Below are 19,599 nucleotides of genomic sequence, written 5' to 3'. Positions count from 1 at the left end.
CTGTGCTGTTAAGAAAACCAGCTAGTGCAATTTAAAAGGATATAGATTACAAATAAAAAAAAATAATTCAGAACTAAATTTCACAAATGGTACATATATGACAAAAGGATCATGGCCTATTAAGACTTAAATTCATTCCCTGCATTTTCTTGATCAGAGTAACAATCGGTATATCAGTCTGTTAGCAATCCCATCATATTGTCCCATAATAGCCACAAGTTGTTTCTATGTTGTAGCTATAAACAGACAAATCTGCAAGTCCACTCGAATGCATTCAGCCTGTAAGGTTGTCATAAATTTATTCCTCAAAGTTTCTAACTCCATTTTGGCTGTCATATTTATTAGATATTGTTTTCCCTTTCCAAATCGAAGTCCTGTTTCAGGTCTATCAGTGTAGTGTTTGGTTTACCGAAACATTGGCTGTTAATACTAGTGTAAATACAGCATCCGAAATTTCCTTGGAGATTTCTCACTTGAAGCAAGCAGATCTGCGCCATCCAAGCAGCTTCTTGTAGGCCATGCAACTAAACAGAATTCTCAGAAAATGTTATTTGAGCTTACAATTTACTTAACAAATCTTGACCCAAGAGAGGTATAGGGCTTTCTGGCAAATACAAGAATTCATATGGTAAAATTTTGTTCCAAATTTGGCACTCCATTGCTCTCAAAAAAAACGGTCTTTCTTTCTTTCTTTCTTTTTTTCTTTCTTTTTCTTCCTTTCCTTTCCTTTCCTTTCCTTTCCTTTCCTTTCCTTTCCTTTCCTTTCCTTTCCTTTCCTTTCCTTTCCTTTCCTTTCCTTTCCTTTCCTTTCCTTTCCTTTCCTTTCCTTTCCTTTCCTTTCCTTCTTTCCCATGGTCTCAGAAACTATCATGGTGAATTTACTAAGAAGTTGTCCTAGTTTTTGTTAAAAACCAAGTTTTATTGTCACCCCGCAATCTATACCCTCGACAGATAATTGGCGCCCAACGTGGGGCAAAGAGAGGGGTAAATTTGGAGATTTTTGGCTTTTCTACTGCTCTGATGTACCTTTCAATTTTCTTGGCACGGTGCCAACTCATAGAGTTGTGATATTCACGCGTCTGTTTGCTTCGGATATTATTTAGTCATGATGATAACCCTGTGTGGTTTGGCACTGGTTTATTTCATTATACTGCAGCCGTTAATGAATTTTTACTCGTTTTTGCTTTACCTTGAAAAGCCTCCAGGAGAGGTTAAGGAGCAGTATGGCTCTGTTTGCTAGTTGGTCAAGCGAATCTTTAGAAAGGCTGACTAACAATACTTTTGTATTTTCGCTAGGACAGTTTGCAAATGTTTTAGAGAACTTTGAATATCCTTGGAGCTTTGATAGAACTGTGATGGTGTTATCTGGTTTGCTGAATTTGTGTCAGTTTGTGTTACTGTTAAGAGAAATGAGGTTCAATAGGAGGTTTGCGTCTCTTTTTAGTCCTGAGATTTGTTGTATGTCTTCGGAAGCTTTAGCAAAAAGCACTCCTAGCCACTCCAGAAAAAGCAAAACAGCAAAAGCTGCTGCTGCAGCCACAGCCCCCCCAACCACGGCTTCACAGGCTGAAGCTAGAGCTCCTCCGCAGAGCTCCTCTGCCAAGATCGCTGCAGATAACATTACCTCTCCAGCCTCAAAGGCTAACAAGGCAGCCCCCCCTTCTTCACACACTGCTCACTGTTGCTGCTGTAACCACAGCAATCACTGTGACAGTCATTCAGACTCTGGAAATGAATCAAATGATGGTGAACCCATATCAGCATCAGTTGCCAGTTGTAAGAAAGTCACTAGAAAGACTATCCGTGCAGCAGGTGATGGCACAGGGCCAACATCAACCCAAGAGGCATCATCAGCACAGGAAGGAGATGAAGTGACCGCCACTCGGTCCTTTTCTCCAGGTGAGCTGAGAGATCTGTGAAAAGACTTCAGTCGTCGTGAAGGTGAGAATATTTTAACCTGGCTGCTCCGATGCTGGGACAATGGGGCAGAAATAATTGAATTGGAAGGTGGTGAAGCCAGGCAGCTGGGATCTCTGTCAAAAGATTCCACCACTGATAGTCTAATGCCACTACTCTCTGGACCCGACTCCTGGCAGCTAGGAAAGTAAGATTTCCCTACGAGGAAGATTGTATATCCAAGTTAGGGAAATGGAATACTATGAAGAGAGGTATCCAGTTCCTGAGAGAATTAGCTGTGCGAGAGATCATCTGTTATGGACCAAACAGCCAAGAAGGGACTGACCCAGATAGAATCAATTGTACACGACCTCTGTGCTGCAGATTTGTACAAAGTGCACCATCTGCATATGCTAAGTCATTGGCAGGAATGGTCTGGTCAGCTGGAGGTGTGCAAAATATTACTGCAGTAACTGAGCAGCTCCGGAACTTAGAGGACAGCCTTGCTGTTTCTCTACAGGCTTGTGTCTCTGCTGTGGAGAAACTGTGTGAAAAACCTGATGACCGGTTTGAAAAGCTGTTGCAAGAAATCAAAGAAATCAGAGAAGACTCGTATCATTCACGACCTGCACAAACCTATGTTTCAGCTATTAGGAGAAGGCGTTTCCAATATAGAGAGAGAGGACAGAGGCAGCCCACAAAAAGAGGTTCACTGTGGTTCTTCCTACATGAGCAGGGAGAAAACATGAATGAGTGGCATGGAAGGCCTACCTCAGAACTTAAGGAACGAGTACGTGAGATAAAAGGAAAAACTCCTAGGAAGGTGGCTGCTCCAGTTTACAAAAGGGGTAGAAGAGATTCTGATGCTCTTGAAGGAACCTCTAATTCACACCCAGAGACTGTGCAAAAAAGAAGTTAGAGGAGCCCTGCCTCCAACCAGGTGGAGGAAAGGGATAACAGAGTTTATTGGACTGTACAAATACGATGGCCTGGTACAACACAACCCCAGGAGTACAAAGCTTTAGTGGACACTGGTGCTCAGTGCACAATAATTCCTTCTAATTATAAAGGAACACAATCCATTAATACTGTTGGAGTGACTGAGGGATCCCAGGAACTGACTGTTGTAGAGGCTGAAATGAGCCTAACTGGAAAAAACTGACAAAAGCATCCCATTGTGACTGGTCCAGATGCTCTGTGCATCCTTGGCACAGACTACCTCAGGAGAGGGTATTTTAAGGACCCAAAAGGGTATAGGTGGGCATTTGGTATAGCAGCTGTGGACACTGAGAAAATTGAACAGCTGTCTGATTTGCCTGGTCTTTCAGATGACCCTTCTGTTGTAGGAGTGCTGATGGTTGATGATCAGCAGGTGCCAACTGCTACCACAACGGTGCATCGCAGGCAATATCGCACCAATCAAGACTCTTTAATTCCTATTCAGAAATTGATCTGTCAATTGGAAAGCCAGGGTGTGATCAGTAAGACTCGCTCGCCTTTTAACAGCCCAATCTGACCAGTGCGTAAGTCTAGTGACGAGTGGAGACTAACTGTACACTATCGTGGCCTGAATAAAGTTACACCACCACTGAGTGCTGCTGTGCCTGACATGCTGGAACTGCAATTTGAACTGGAGTCAAAGGCAGCCAAGTGGTATGCTACAATCGACATTGCTAATGCATTTTTCTCTATTCCTGTAGCAGCAGAGTGCAGGCCGCAGTTTGCTTTCACTTGGAGGGGGATCCAGTACACGTGTAACCGCTTGCCCCAGGGGTGGAAACACAGTCCTACCATCTGCCATGGGCTGATCCAGACCACGCTGGAGCAAGGTAAAGCTCCAGAACACTTGCAATATATTGATGACATCATCGTGTAGGGCAACACAGTGAAAGAAGTCTTTGAGAAAGGTGAGAGAATAATTCAGATTCTTTTAGATGCTGGTTTTGCCATAAAACGAAGCAAGATCAAGGGACCTGCACAACAGATCCAGTTTTTAGGAATAAAATGGCAAGATGGCCATCGTCAGATCCCAATGGATGTGATCAACAAAATTGCAGCAATGTCTCCACCTGCTAATAAAAAGGAGACACAGACTTTCTTGGGCGTTGTAGGTTTTTGGAGAATGCATATTCCTGACTACAGCCAGATTGTGAGCCCTCTCTATCGAGTGACTCGTAAAAAGAACCAATTTGAGTGGGGCCCTGAACAACGACAAGCCTTTGAACAAATTAAGCGTGAGATAACTCATGCAGTGGCCCTCGGACCAGTTCGAACTGGACTAGATGTTAAAAATGTGCTCTACGCTGCAGCCAGAGACTTACCTGGAGCCTCTGGCAGAAAGCATCAGGAGAAACCCGAGGTCGACCCTTAGGTTTTTGGAGTCGAGGATACAAAGGATCTGAGGCCAACTATACTGCAACTGAAAAGGGGATACTAGCAGCATATGAAGGAGTTCAAGCCGCTTCAGAAGTGATCGGCACTGAAGCACAGCTCCTCCTAGCACCTCGACTGCCGGTGCTGAGCTGGATGTTCAAAGGGACGGTTCTCTCTCCACATCATGCAACAGAGGTTACGTGGAGTAAATGGATTGCATTGATCACGCAACGAGCTGGAATTGGAAGTCTCAATCGCCCAGGGATCTTAGAAGTGATTACAGACTGGCCAGAAAGCAAAGACTTTGGGATGTCTCCAGATGAGGAGGAAGTAAAACGTGCTGAAGAAGCACCACCATATAAAACTCTTTCAGAGACTCATAAGCAGTATGCACTGTTCACAGATGGATCCTGTCGTCTTGTAGGAAAACATCGAAGGTGGAAAGCTGCTGTGTGGAGTCCCACACGACAAGTTACAGAAGCCACTGAAGGACAAGGTGAACCTAGTCAGTTTGCAGAAGTGAAAGCCATCCAGCTGGCTTTGGACATTGCTGAATGAGAAAAGTGGCCAATACTTTATCTCTATACTGACTCATGGATGGTAGCAAATGCCTTGTGGGGGTGGCTACAGCAATGGAAGAAAAACAACTGGCAGTGCAGAGGTAAACCCATTTGGGCTGCCACACTGTGGCAAGACATTGCTGCTCGGCTAGAGAGCCTGCCTGTGAAAGTTCGTCATGTAGATGCTCATGTACCTAAAAGTCAAGCCACCGAGGAACATCTAAACAACCAACAAGCGGATCAAGCTGCTAAGATTAAAGTAGCTGAGGTGGACTTGGACTGGCAACATAAAGGTGAACTTTTCCTAGCTCGGTGGGCCCATGATGCTTCAGGGCATCAAGGTAGAGATGCAACATATAAATGGGCTCGCGATCGAGGGGTGTATTTAACTATGGACACTATTTCACAGGTTATTCATGAATGTGAAACTTGCACCGAAATCAAACAAGTGAAACAGTTAAAGCCTGTATGGTATGAGGGGGCGATGGTTAAAGTATAAGTATGGAGAAGCTTGGCAGATTGATTATATTACACGTCCACAAACACGTCAAGGTAAGCGTTATGTACTTACAATGGTGGAAGCCAACCACTGGATGGTTGGAAACATATGCCGCACCTCATGCTACAGCCCGAAATACTATCTTGGGCCTTGAAAAGCAAGTCCTTTGGCGATACGGTACGCCAGAAAGAATTGAATCAGACAATGGTACTCATTTCAAAAACAGTATTATAGACAATTGGGCCAAAGAACATGGTATTGAGTGGGTATATCATATTCCATATCATGCACCAGCCTCTGGGAAAATTGAAAGGTACAATGGTTTGTTAAAAACTACACTAAAGGCACTTGGTGGTGGAACCTTTAAAAACTGGGATTCACATTTAGCAAAAGCCACTTGGTTGGTCAACACTAGGGGATCAACCAATCGAGCCGGGCCTGCCCAATCAGAAATTCTACGGACTGTAGAAGGAGATAAAGTCCCTGTAGTACACATGAAAAATATGTTAGGAAAGGCAGTCTGGGTTACTCCTGCCTCGGGCAAAGGCAAGCCCATTCGTGGGATTGTTTTTGCCCAGGGACCTGGCAGCACCTGGTGGGTGATGCTTAAGGATGCAGAAGTTCGGTGTGTACCTCAAGGGGATTTGATTTTAGGTGAAAATATGCAATACAGAACTGCATGATGTGAATTGCCATACTAACAGTGTTTAATAAGTGTCTTTCAGATCAAGACAGTGATGATGAAACCAGAGCTAGCTTCTTTGAGTGGCGCCTGACAACTTCTTTGAAGTTAGTGTATTTAACCGACAAAACAGTGGTCATGAAATGCACTTGTACCATTTTTCCTGCTCTGGGAGACTGTTGTGAGAAAATGAACTTAATGAACTTTTCAAAGGATTATCCACTGATTAAGATTAATTACTCCTGTGTATATATGTACATACGTGTATATATATGTAGTAGTAGTGATTAATTGGATTGTATTGATAGATTGTATTGATAAGGTTTAAGTATTCAGTGAATGGCATATTATAAGGGGTGGAAGGTCCTGGTTTTGTTAAAAAACAAGTTTCTCTTTTAGTGAATTTGCCTGTCAGCTAAAGCCTTCATATTAGCTGCATTTTCCTGGAGAACCAGATACATGTTTTGGTAAACATAGCAATGGAATGCAAACTTATTGATAAGCACGGATGGACATCTCGCGAGAGGGGCAACGAGAAACCGGTGACCAAGAAACTGACCAACTCTGTATAACATTCCATTCTCATGAATACTTCATATAAAAGTTGGAGATCACGAGGATCTCATCCCTTTTCCCTTTTTCCCTTCTGCTTATGGCCGACATTAGGAGAGGACCTTGCTAGTTGTCCCTGCAAACTGAGGCCTAGTGAGAGACTGAATCCAGCTCTGGTTGGCTACAGAGTCTAATCCAGGACTTTAGGTGCTGGCTCTGCAGTTGCTGAGACTTTCCCAGTATCACAGTATCACAGTATGTTTGGGATTGTCAGGGACCTCAAAAGATCATCTAGTCCAATCCCCCTGCCGGAGCAGGAACGCCTAGGAGAGGTCGCACAGGAATGTGTCCAGGCGGGCTTTGAATGTCCCCAGGGAAGGAGACTCCACAACCTCCCTGGGCAGCCTGTTCCAGTGCTCTGTCACCCTCACTGAGAAGAAGTTCTTTCTCAAATTTAAGTGGAACCTCTTGTGTTCCAGCTTGATCCCATTACCCCTTGTCCTATCATTGTTTGCCACTGAGAAGAGCCTGGCTCCATCCTCGTGGCACTCACCCTTTATATATTTATAAACATTAATAAGGTCACCCCTCAGTCTCCTCTTCTCCAAACTAAAGAGACCCAGCTCCCTCAGCCTTTCTTCATAAGGGAGGTGCTCCACTCCCTTAATCATCTTTGTTGCCCTACGCTGGACTCTCTCCAGCAGTTCCCTGTCCTTCTGGAACTGAGGGACCCAGAACCGGACACAATATTCCAGATGGGGTCTCACCAGGGCGGAGTAGAGGGGAAGGAGGATCTCTCTCAATCTACTGACCACCCCCCTTGTAATACACCCGAGGATGCCATTAGCCTTCCTGGCCACAAGGGCACAGTGCTGGCTCATGGTCATCCTGTTGTCCACCAGGACCCCCAGGTCCCTTTCCCCTACACTGCTCTCTAATATGTAATTTCCCAACCTATACTGGAACCTGGGGTTGTTCCTGCCCAGATGCAGGACTCTACACTTTCCCTTGTTAAATTTCATCAGGTTATTCCCAGCCCAACTCTCCAGCCTGTCCAGGTCCCTCTGGATGGCAGTACAGCCTTCTGGTGTGTCAGCCACTCCTCCCAGCTTAGTGTCATCAGCAAACTTGCTGATAATACACTCAATTCCCTCGTCTAAATCATTAATGAATATATTGATTGGTTTTGTTTATTTTGTATTATTTTCTCTATTCTTATTAGTAGCATTAGTAAAACATCTTTAATTTTTTCCAACTCTCTTCTCTCTGTTGTTCTTGCCCTCCCAATCGCATGTCTTTAGCGGGAAGCGGGGAGAGGGACAGGCAAAAGGGGGAAGTGGGGGGGAGAGGAGGTTAACAATACATCTGCCAGGGTTTTATTGTCACCCCGCAATCTAAACCCTCGACTTACTAACAAGTCTTTTACAACTAGTTACCACAGAATACGTCTATTAACAAGTTTTTGGTTTAATTTCGTAGTTTCATTAGAACTACAGATCTGCTAGGGATGCCTTTAAACTTCACCCTCAGACTGCTCCATTCAGTATTACATCGCTGCCCCTCTTTCTCCACCTTGAAAGCGGGTAGCCAGGTTTTTCCATTTTTTTTTCCTTTCTCTTCTTGCTGCAGTTTAGATATAGCCAAGGCCACGCAGCTGGTGTAATCGCTGGTACGAAGTAGGAGGCTGTGGCAAACTCCTCAGTTACAATGAGCTGAGTTTATCTTGCAGTTTGACACAGGCCTGAAATTTATGTTCAAGCACAGGCCTGGGATATTTTGCTTTTTTGTTTTCCCATTTCATTCCAACCATAATGCACTTTATACGCAATTCCAGTTAGCTCAACAGTCGTTACATTCCTTAGCTCCATTTACCTTTTACAATTTACAGATGTCAAAAAACAGTATATTAAACATAAATCCATTATACCATTTTCGTAGATCCAAATCACTTCATATTCTAGCAACTATTAAATACAACCTCTTCCAAATTCACATCTATCATAGCATTTAGTTTTAGTTCCCATACCTCCAACAAACACATAAATTCAATGGGAATCAAAGTTTAACAACTTAAATTCTTTTCTGGTCTCAAAATTACTAGATAACAATATAATCAATTACTCTACTTTGTAAGGATGCATCCTAAGGGGGAGCAAGGTGGTATTTTAGCAGTGGAACCGGTTCCCATTTTGTAATTATCTCCACAAAGAAAATTATTTTGGTACAAAATATATATATATGAAAACTAAAATACTGAGCACAGATATTAAAACCAAATACCAAGTTCAAATATGCAGATGGATCACAGTTACACTTATTCAAGACAATATCTCAATTTCTGCATTGCACCTTTGAACCTCTTACTGCTCAGCCAGGTGGAAGCACCACTGGGTCTCCCTGACAGAACAGGTCAGTGCACACTGGAGCCCAATCGGCACCCACTCCCCCACCACCGCAGCAAGCTGGACTGGGCAAGGCTTTTATTAGTGTCTCATCTGGTGCGCTACAACTGTTATCCCAAAACCAAGATTCTTTACATGGTGTTCATACAAAAGAGCCAGATATGGTGTCAATTATGAACACTTGTTCAGTGGAGAGGAGAGGGGAATGATCAGGAGGGCAACTATGCAGGAGCGGGAAAGAAGGAACCTGCCTGGGGAAGGAGTCGTTCCTGCAGAGCAGAAATTTCCTAATACTGACCCTAAGTGGGATAATAATACTCCAGGACACGGGGACCAAATGACGGATCTGCAGGATTTAATAATACAAGGAATTAAAGAAACATTCTCAAAGTCCCAAAATTTTGCAATAGCTTTTGAGATTCAGCAAGAGAATCCATCTGCCTTTTTACAACGTTTATGAGATCAAATGAGAAAATATACAGGAATTAATCCTGAAGACCCTGTGGCCCAGAGGCTGTTAAAAGTACGTTTTGTTACTAAAGCCTGGTCAGATATTCAGAAAAAGGTGCAAAAGATGGAGGGTTGGAGTGAAAGGCTGATAGAAGATTTATTAAGAGAAGCTCAGAAAGTGTATGCAAAGTGGGAGGAGGAGAAACACAGAATCACAGAATGTTAGGGATTGGAAGGAACCTTGAAAGATCATTTAGTCCAATCCCCCCACGGGAACAGGAACACCTAGATGAGGTTACACAGGAAAGCATCCAGGTGGGTTTTGAATGTCTCCAGAGAAGGAGACTCCACAACCTCCCTGGGCAGCCTGTTCCAGTGTTCTGTCACCCTCACTGAGAAGAAGTTTCTTCTCAAATTTAAGTGGAACCTTTTGTGTTCCAGTTTGTACCCATTACCCCTTGTCCTATCATTGGTTGTCACCGAGAAGAACCTGGTTCCATCCTCATGACACTCACCCTTTATGTATCTGTAAACATTAATGAGGTCACCCCTCAGTCTCTTCCAAGCTGAAGAAACCCAGCTCCCTCAGCTTTTCCTCATAAGGGAGATGCTCCACTCCCTTAATCATCTTTGTGGCTCTGCGTTGGACAAACATAAGCAAAAGGTTAAAATTATGGTCTCTACAGTAGACCAAGTAATGAAACCAATGATTGAGCCAATAATACAACAAAGGGGAGGAAATTGGAACCAAGGCCAGGGGAGGGGTGGACGAGGAATGCGAGGAATGAGAAGAGAGACAATGGCACAAGGCAGGGGCCTACTGTGGCAGGGGTTGCCCGGAGAGTTCCCTGCCATCAGCTGGATGCTATAACTTCGAGGAGGGGAGGGGAGGGGAGGGGAGGGGAGGGGAGGGGAGGGGAGGGGAGGGGAGGGGAGGGGAGGGGAGGGGAGGGGAGGGGAGGGGAGGGGAGGAGAGGAGAGGAGAGGAGAGGAGAGGAGAGGAGAGGAGAGGAGAGGAGAGGAGAGGAGAGGAGAGGAGAGGAGAGGAGAGGAGAGGAGAGGAGAGGAGAGGAGAGGAGAGGAGAGGAGAGGAGAGGAGAGGAGAGGAGAGGAGAGGAGAGGAGAGGAGAGGAGAGGAGAGGAGAGGAGTAATTCCGATGATGAATTTCAGGAACCAAGAATAGGGGAGTCAGGGGTTCTTTAGTTACAGGTCCCACTCAGAGCCCTTGATAAACATAAAGGTGGGATCCCAGGAAGAAAATGTGGTCTTTTTAGTAGATACGGGTGTTGCTAGAACTTCTTTGAAGTATATTCCCTTAGCGCTGAAATTGTCCGATCAATGTGTGTCAGTTACAGGGGTAGAAGGGAGAGGATTTACAGTTCCCATCTTCGAGCCTACAGTGTTAAAGCTCAAAACCAAGAATGTTCAGGGGCAACTACTATATATCCCTGAGATGGGAAGTAACTTATTAGGAAGAGATTTAATTGTACAATTTGGATTACAAATCAAAACTCACACTGAATGTATGACAATTACCATGAATATATTAACAGAAAAAGATGAAACAGACATAGACCTTGTGGTATGGGTCAGAGAAGGTAATAGGGGAAGTTTAAATATACCCCCCCTGAATATAACCTTGCAGGAGGAACATGAGGTAGTAAGGCAAAAACAGTATCTCATTTCTTTTGAAGGAAAAAAAGGCCTCCAACCAGTCATTCGAACTCTGCTCAAAGATGGGATACTGGAACCTTGAATGTCTTCCTTTAATAGCCCCATCTTACTCGTGTAAAAGTCAGATGGGTCCTACTAGTTAATACAAGATTTGAGGAGAGCAAACAAAATTGTGAAAGTTTGACATCCCGTTGTCCCAAACCCATATACATTAATGAGCAAGATACCATATGAACACTGATAGTTTAGCATTATAGATCTTAAAGATGCTTTCTGGGCCTGTCCATTAGATCCAGACAGTAAAGATCTATTTGCTTTTGAATGGGAAGATCCCCAAAAGGGACATAAGAAACAACTTAGGTGGACTGTCTTACCCCAGGGATTTACTGAATTGCTTAATCTATTTGGGCAGGTGCTAGAGCAAATTTTAGAACAGTTTGAACCACCTCCAGGAGTTCTATTATTACAATATGTAGATGATCTATTACTTTCTGGAGAAGAATGGCCAAGGGTAAAGAAAGCCACTGATTCACTTCTGAACTTCCTGTGGAAACAGGGCTTACGAGTTTCAAAAACAAAACTCCAAAATGTAGAAAAGGAGATCAAATATTTGGTACATCTTATTACAGAAGGAAAGTGTAGAATAAATAGAGAAAGAATTCAGGGGATTGCCAACCTACCGCTCCCAAAACCAAAAAAAGAATTGAGGAAGTTTTTAGGATTAACTGGATACTGTTGCCTATGGATTGAAGCGTATGCACAAAAGACCAAAGGGTTACACCTCAAGTTATTAGATGAGGAACCCGATGTCCTTACCTGGACAGAAGAAAAGACAGAATTTAAACTGAAACAACGTTTAATAACTACACCAGTTCTAGCTCTGCCAGATTTAGATAAGCCTTTCCATTTGTTTGCAACAGTGGATACGGGAACCACTCTAGGGGTTTTGACACAGGAGTTGGGGGGGAAGCGACAACCGGTAGCATACTTGTCCAAGCTCTTGGACCCAATGTTTCGAGGTTGGCCAGAGTGTGTGCAAGCTGTAGCAGTAACCGCTCTTCTGGTGGAAGAAAAGTAGGAAGTTAACCTTTGGAGGAACTTTAGTCATGAGCACTCCCCATCAAGTGAAAACAATCTTGATCCAGAAAGCTGGGAGATGGCTAACTGACTCAAGAATCCTGAAATATGAAGCTATATTAATCAAGAAAGATTATTTGATTTTAACAACAGAATCTTATCGAAACCCTGCTGCTTTCCTATGGAGAGGTAACAATGAAGACTGAGATTTAGAGCATAATTGTTTAGACTTGATAGAATAACAAACTAAAGACTTGATTTGAGAGACATGCCCCTACCTGCAGGGCTGTACCTCTTCATGGATGGGTCTTCAAGGGTAATTCAGGGAAAAAGACACAATGGATATGCTGTCATTTAGGGGGTGAGTGATGAAATAAGGGAAATGGGAAGGTTGCCTAATAATTGGTCAGTTCAAACGTGAGTTATATGCTCTCAATCAGGCATTGAGAATGTTAGAGGGAAAAGAAGGTACTATTTATACTGGTTCTAGATATGCATTTGGAGTAGTGCATACCTTTGGGAAAAATTGGGAAGAACGGTGTATGGGGATACAGCGGAAGATTTGGCGAGGAGGTTAGTTAAATGTAAATACTCTCAAGTGACTTGCACCTGTCTGTAGAAAAAGCACACACATCACACTAATTGTCTTACTGACCTTGTGTGCTTGATGAGTAGAACCTCTGTGTTAGATAACACAGGTCTGGGAGAAACTCTGGGCACCTTATCACTATGTCTGAGATTCCTGCTTTGTTGTGAGAAAGAGTGGGAGGCTGCGCCTGCCTGAAGCCTTGAAATACAGGCGAGCTCAGCAGGCCCAGCGATCTTCCAGCAGGGCTGAACTGACCAGCGCCTGCGTCCCCACTTGTGTCAGCTCTGCCTGGGAGCTTAGGTGTGGCTTCGGAGATCCCCCAGTAGAGAGGTAACTAAAATAAAACTTGCTCTTTGCAAATGCATCCGTGGCCTCTGGCTCTTCTTGCGATGTGCCTGCGTATGTGCACACAAACGGGGTCTCATTAACAGCAAAGGGAAAGAATTGGTTGATGAAGAACACGTTAGACAAGTGTTACATAACTTGCAGTTGCCAGTAGAGGTAGCTGTAGTACGCATTAATGTTCATCAGAGGGGAAACTCCTTTTGCCTCAGGGGAAACTGATTAGCAGATGAAATGGCCTGAGAAGCAGTTTTAAAGCCTGAGGTAATAACTATAAATTATCTCATGCCTGAGGTCCCAGCCCCACAGGAAATCCCAGTATTCAATGAAAAAGAAAAATAAGTCCTCCAAGAATTAAGAACCAGGGAACAGAATGGAAAGTGAGTACTCCCAGATGGTAGAGAAATGTTAAATAAGCAAACCATGAGAGAAGTATTAGCAATTTTACATCAGGGGAGTGTGATAGTCGGTCTGAAGATGGAGCAGTATTTGCCTGAACATCGCCATCAGGAACTGAGAGAACTGAGGCCCTGACAGAAAGAACACATGGACAATGACTTGGGAGAGAGGCCCGAGGAGAAGCATTGTGTTGCACTGGTTTCCCCGATATGGAGGGGGCTGCTGCTCACAATGGCTGCTGTATGGGCTTCGCCTGCTTTTTCAGCCAAACTAGCACCCGCCTCCTGAAAGTGATTGTTATGAGGGTCTCTTCGATTGAGGGACAACAGCTGTCGTCCAGAAGATGTGTTCTCACATGCAGCCTCAGTCACACCTGTCCCCCACCTGCTCCCCCAAACAATGGCCAACAAAAAGGAGCATGCCCAGAAGCTCGCCAAGGGTCCTGAGGTCACCCAATGGACCAGAAAAAGACCCTTGAATGCAGGCCACGCAAGTGTTGGCAAAAGGAAGCGTGAATCTTTCAAGCCTGCACAGTACAAGCCTGGGTTGTGAAATCAAGGTGGAGACTGGCCTCAGACAACGGGAGCAAGGGGGGGTGAAGAAGCATAAGAGATGACTCCTGAATGGACACTGTGGAGATCTTCCCACCAGAGGATCCTAAACCACAACGGAGGACCTCCGGGACTCTATGGGAGCGGAGACCAGAGGGACGCCCCTGAAGCTCTCCTGGTGATAAACGCAACCTCTTTTCTCATCTTTACTTTTACTTTTTCCCCATTTCTTTTCCCTTTTTCTTACTCTCTCTCTCTATCGCGTGCCGCTTTACACGCAAATTAATAAAGTAACACTGTTTGATTGAATTATAACCCCTTGGCATTTTGGTTGCCTTAATTTTGCGCTTTGAGATCAAGGTAAAAGAACCATCATGAGTCCATCACCGAATGGACCGTGACAGGGAGCCATTGGGAAACAAAAGCAATGTATGACATAGTGTTACGAAAATATGAGTGTACTGGAATCTATACTGTAGCCAAGCAACTTTGTGAGAGATGCGTAGTCTGTAAAAAAAAAAAAAAATAAAAAGACACTTTAAAAGCAGCCTGTGGGAGGGCAGAGTTCAAATTTATGACCCTTTGTAGTGGCAGAGCCCCCACCGCCCAGGGGGATGGGGTTGTCACCAGCCTGGCTGAGAAGTAAGTCTGAGACAAAAGAAACAAAAGGAGCCCCATAAGAAGGTAACAATGAATGAGTAATTGCCGGACACCCACATGCAGAGCGTGTGGACAGTGCATGCAGCCTATCACGTTATTGTATAGTGCATGTTGTAACCAATCCCACTGTTGCAAGACACGTGGACAAGGTAGCTTTGGTATAAAGCTAGCCCGGTCTGACAATAAAGTGAACTCTGTGAACATCACATTGGTGTGTCAGGTTCCGTCTCTAGCATGGAAAAGCGACATTTTGGTGACCCCGACGTGATACTTCGTATCAAAGAAGATCGACAGAAGTGAAAAAGCGAGGAAGCCGCCAGGACAGCGAAGTCAGCCGGGCGCTCTAAGAATAGCGGGAAGTAGGCCTACGGGGAATCAGGCACCATGGGAAACGTGGCATCCGCAGAAGAAAAAGCAATAGTTAAAAGTATTCTGCAGCTGGCTGCACGAACAGGAAGATTTTTGTAAAAAGACGCAGTGGAGCGTCTTTTACTATTCGCAAAGCGGAAGGGGTTTATCCCATCGACAGACGAATTTTTTTCTCTCGGTACATGGGAGGAGATAGGGACTGAACTATGGGAAGCGGTCACAAGGGGGAGCCGCGACGCTTGTGATCTTGCCGGACCGTGGCGGGAGATCAGGCTGCTGATGGAGGAAGTCTCAGGGGAGCCGGAAGTGTGTGCCGTCCCCCCAGAGCCGCCCGCCGCAAGCTGCCCCGCTCCGAGAACTCCGAAAAATCAATACCGCTGGTATGTCCCGTATCAGATCTGGAGTTCTGGGGCGGAGAGCAAATTATACCCTCTGCACCCTTTGAGCCATTGCCTGCCTCCGATGATGAATGGCAGCAACCAGCAAGTTTCAACAAGCCAGGACAAGTTAATCCAGCTGATGTGCCTCTGCCGGAGGACTCGATGGAGCACTGCGGCGGACAACAAAATCACCCTGACTTCCAGGAGGAGAGCCACGTGCAGAGCCTGAAGGACTTACTGAGACGGCAGGAGATTCAGATGCAAGAAGTTCTAAAAGCAATGAAGCGGCTAGATGGTGGTACAAGTAAAACTTCACGGTTAATAGCATATAAAAAGGCATCAGATGCAATTAAGGACAGGTTGGAGGCAATTTGCAGGGAATGTGAAAAACGGGGAAAACAGGAACGGGAGGGAGTGGAATTGGACCTCACTCCTGAGGAGCTCCGAATTAAAAAGGAGCGAGTACAAAAATGGGCAAAGCAATGTGTAGAAGATGGAATGTGGTCTGTAAGAGAAGCAGATGAATATTTGTGAGTGTGATATGGAAAAGGGCTAGAGACTGGGTCAGCAGATAGGTTTGCAAATATGCGTCGACTTACTGATCCACAGGGAAACACAAGGGAATTGTATAACAGTGACAGAAATGATAATTTGGGTGCTGCCCCTGTGCATCAGGGTAGAGATATTCCTCGAGATCATTCTTATAATGCAGGGCAATGCTGGCAAGGGGTAATCAGGGATGCAACCATTGAAGGGATTATGTTACCTGGCAGTATTACAGCAATGCCAGTGCACATAGATAATAGAGGACAAAGGCGGTGGTCGCCCTTTGATTGGAAAACGGTTAAACAATTGCAAAGTGCAGTTATGCAATATGGTATGGATAATAAGCATGTGATGCAGCTAATCAATTCATTTTTCAAGGGGCAAGTACTGACTCTGACAGATATTAGGGCATTGATGGAGTTATTGCTTCCCCCGACGGGGTATCTGCTGTTCTTGGACAAGTGGCAGGGGAAGGTGGAATTGGCAGTATTAGAAAATGTTCATTTACCAGCTGATGATCCATTACGATTAGCTAGTATGGACCAATTACTGGGTCATCACAGTATCACATCATGGGCAATATGCGGATAGTGCCACTCAGGCAGCATTACATCCAAGGATTTTGCAGCAAACGCAAGGGCTTGCTCTGGCGGCAGTGAAAGAATACAAATACAGGTAACCCTGTGCCACCCTATTCTAGAATAAAGCAGGATCCTGAGGAACCATATATGAAGTTTGTGGACCGTTTAAAAGAACCTATAGATGCTTCTCCTAACCTGACTCCAGAGGCAAAAGCTGCTGTGGGGAAAGATTTGGCCACGATGAATGCAAACACCCAATGACAAAAGATATTAGCCGGCTTGGGAAAAACTGCTTCTCTGGCAGAGATGGTGGAAGCTTGTACACGGGTACCGATTATTCAACAGGAGGTAGAAAAGGCAAAAATACATGCTCAAGCCCACGCTGCGGCCTTGGCTGCAGCACTTAAGCCTGCAATGAAAGGCCGAAGCCCTTCTTCTCGCGGCCAAGCATGTTTTACTTGCGGACAGACAGGACATCTTAAAAGAAATTGCCCTCAGTACACTCGGAGAGGGGGAACTAGTAACGGCACTAGTCAGTCATCAGCTCCCCTCGATTACTCGCGCTTTGATGGCACGTGCAGTCGGTGTGATAAGTATGGACACCGAGCAGTGGAGTGTCGTTCAAATTTTAAAAAAGATGGGACACCGCTGCCGGGAAACGGGAGGGCCAGCACCGGGGGCTGGGGCGCGATGACACCACAATACCAGCCTAGAGGGGGAACAGCCATGGTTGTTTGTCCGAGCTCAGGGCAGCAACCTCAGGAAGCGCAGGCGTCGATCTGGCCGTGGGAACAGACGTCACAATAACAGACCGGTCTGTACATGTAGTTCCATCTACAGTAACGGGGGCCCCTAGGGTATGGATTGAGTGCACTTTTAATAGGTCGTTCTTCTGCTTCAAGACAGGGATTGTTTGTTTTGCCTGGATTAATAGACTCTGATTGTGTTGGACACATAGGCATTACGTTGCAAGTCCTAACACCCCCTGTGACCATTAAACAGGGGACCCATATAGCGCAATTGGTACCCTTTAGAGCATGTGTCCCAAAGGCTTTAGATGCGGAAAGAGGTCAGAAAGGTTTTGGTTCTACCGGAGCCCCTGTGGTTGCTTTCACAGAAAAACTGACTTTGGACAAACCATCTAGGTTCCATATATGGGCCTGGAAGTGAGATTAGGAGAAAAAGAATGCTTTTAGATTCAGGCACAAATGTGACAATTATCCCTCGCGCTGATTGGCCTCCATGTTGGCCTTTAGAAGCAGTAAACATCATGGTAGTGGGGATTGGGGGGGGCCACTCCTACCCACATCAGCACACATACGGTTAAGATAAGAGAAGAGATCGAGGGCTTAGAGGCATGGGTACGGCCTTATGTTCTGAACGCGACAATTGCATTATTAGGAAGGGATGTGATGTCTCAGTGGGGAATAGTCATGCAGTCGCCTTTTTGATAATGGCCATTGCGGCGAGCAACACCCGGCCGTGTATGAAGCTGAGTTGGGAAACAAATGATCCTGTCTGGGTGGATCAATGGCCATTACGAAAGGAAAAGCTCACGCATTTAGAGGAGTTGGTTGAAGAGCAACTCCGTCTCGGACATTTGGTCCCTTCCACCAGCCCATGGAATACACCTGTTTTTACTATCCAGAAGAAATCAGGGAAGTGGCGTTTGTTACAAGACCTTAGGGCAATTAATGCAGTAATGAAAGATATGGGGGCACTGCAACCAGGTCTTCCTACCCCAACCATGCTTCCAAAAGATTGGGATATAATTGTCATTGATTTGAAGGATTGTTTTTTCACAATCCCATTACACCCAGAGGATTGTGAAAAGTTTGCCTTTACTGTTCCAGTGCTTAATCATCAAGCTCCCATGAAAAGATGTCATTGGGTAGTGTTACCTCATGGAATGAAAAATTCTCCTACTATTTGCCAATGGTATGTAGATTTGGCTTTAAAGTCATTTAGGCAACAACACCCTCAGATGATCATCTATCATTATATGGATGATATCCTTTTGTGCAATGAAAAGGAAATTAGTGAGGATACAATAATTCAGTTGACGAAGCAATTAGGTCAGTGGGGTCTGGTTGTGGCACCAGAAAAGGTACAGCGAACCGCACCATGGAAATATTTAGGCTATGAACTAACTTAGACCATGATTAGACCTCAGAAGCTTACTGTGAAAGCAAAGGTAGCAACCCTTGACGATGCAATGAAGTTGGTAGGGGACTTGCCGTGGATAAGAAATGTTGTGGGAATTACAAATAGAGATTTGCAACCGTTGTTTAGTCTCCTCTGTGGGGGACAAGACCCCCAAGAACCACGATGCCTTACACCAGAAGCACAAAAAGCGCTTGAGCAGATTGCAAGAAAAGTTTCACAGAATACTGCTCACTGGATAAGATCAGAATTGCCTGTTACTCTTTATGTCTATAATACCAATAAGGAGGTGGCAGGACTTTTGGCCCAGTGGAGCATGGAAGAAAAGGATCCGTTGTTAGTATTAGAATGGATATTTTTAAACAGTCAAAAACAAAACACCATCATTCAAAGGTGGGAAGCCATTGCCCAGGTGGTAGTGAAAGGACTAAGCCAGTCTCTGACCTTGTCTGGATCATCTGTTGCTAAAATTGTGATTTCTATTTCTCTCAATTTGTTTGAACAGATCCTTCTCAAACATGACGATCTCGCCTTAACTCTTGCCTGGATTCCGGTGCAGGTGGCCAATCATTATCCACTCCATCCCATATTTAAAACCAACCTCCCCTTGGAGCCTATGTCAATTGTTAGTGAGCATCCATTAGATGTGATAACCATTTTCACAAATGCAAGTAATCGCTCACGCAAAGGAGGTTTTGTATGGTTTGAAAATGGTCAGTGGCATTCACGGATTGTTGTAGCTGAAGGATCGGTCCAAATTTTAGAGTTGCAAGCGGTGATAGCAGCATTACAAAAATGGCATAACTGCCCAATTAATCTGGTAGCAGATTCTCTTTATGTTGTGGGAGTTGTA

This window comes from Patagioenas fasciata, chromosome W, assembly GCF_037038585.1.
Source record: "Patagioenas fasciata isolate bPatFas1 chromosome W, bPatFas1.hap1, whole genome shotgun sequence".
Taxonomy (NCBI): domain Eukaryota; kingdom Metazoa; phylum Chordata; class Aves; order Columbiformes; family Columbidae; genus Patagioenas; species Patagioenas fasciata.
Note: the sequence above shows the minus strand (reverse complement) of the source record.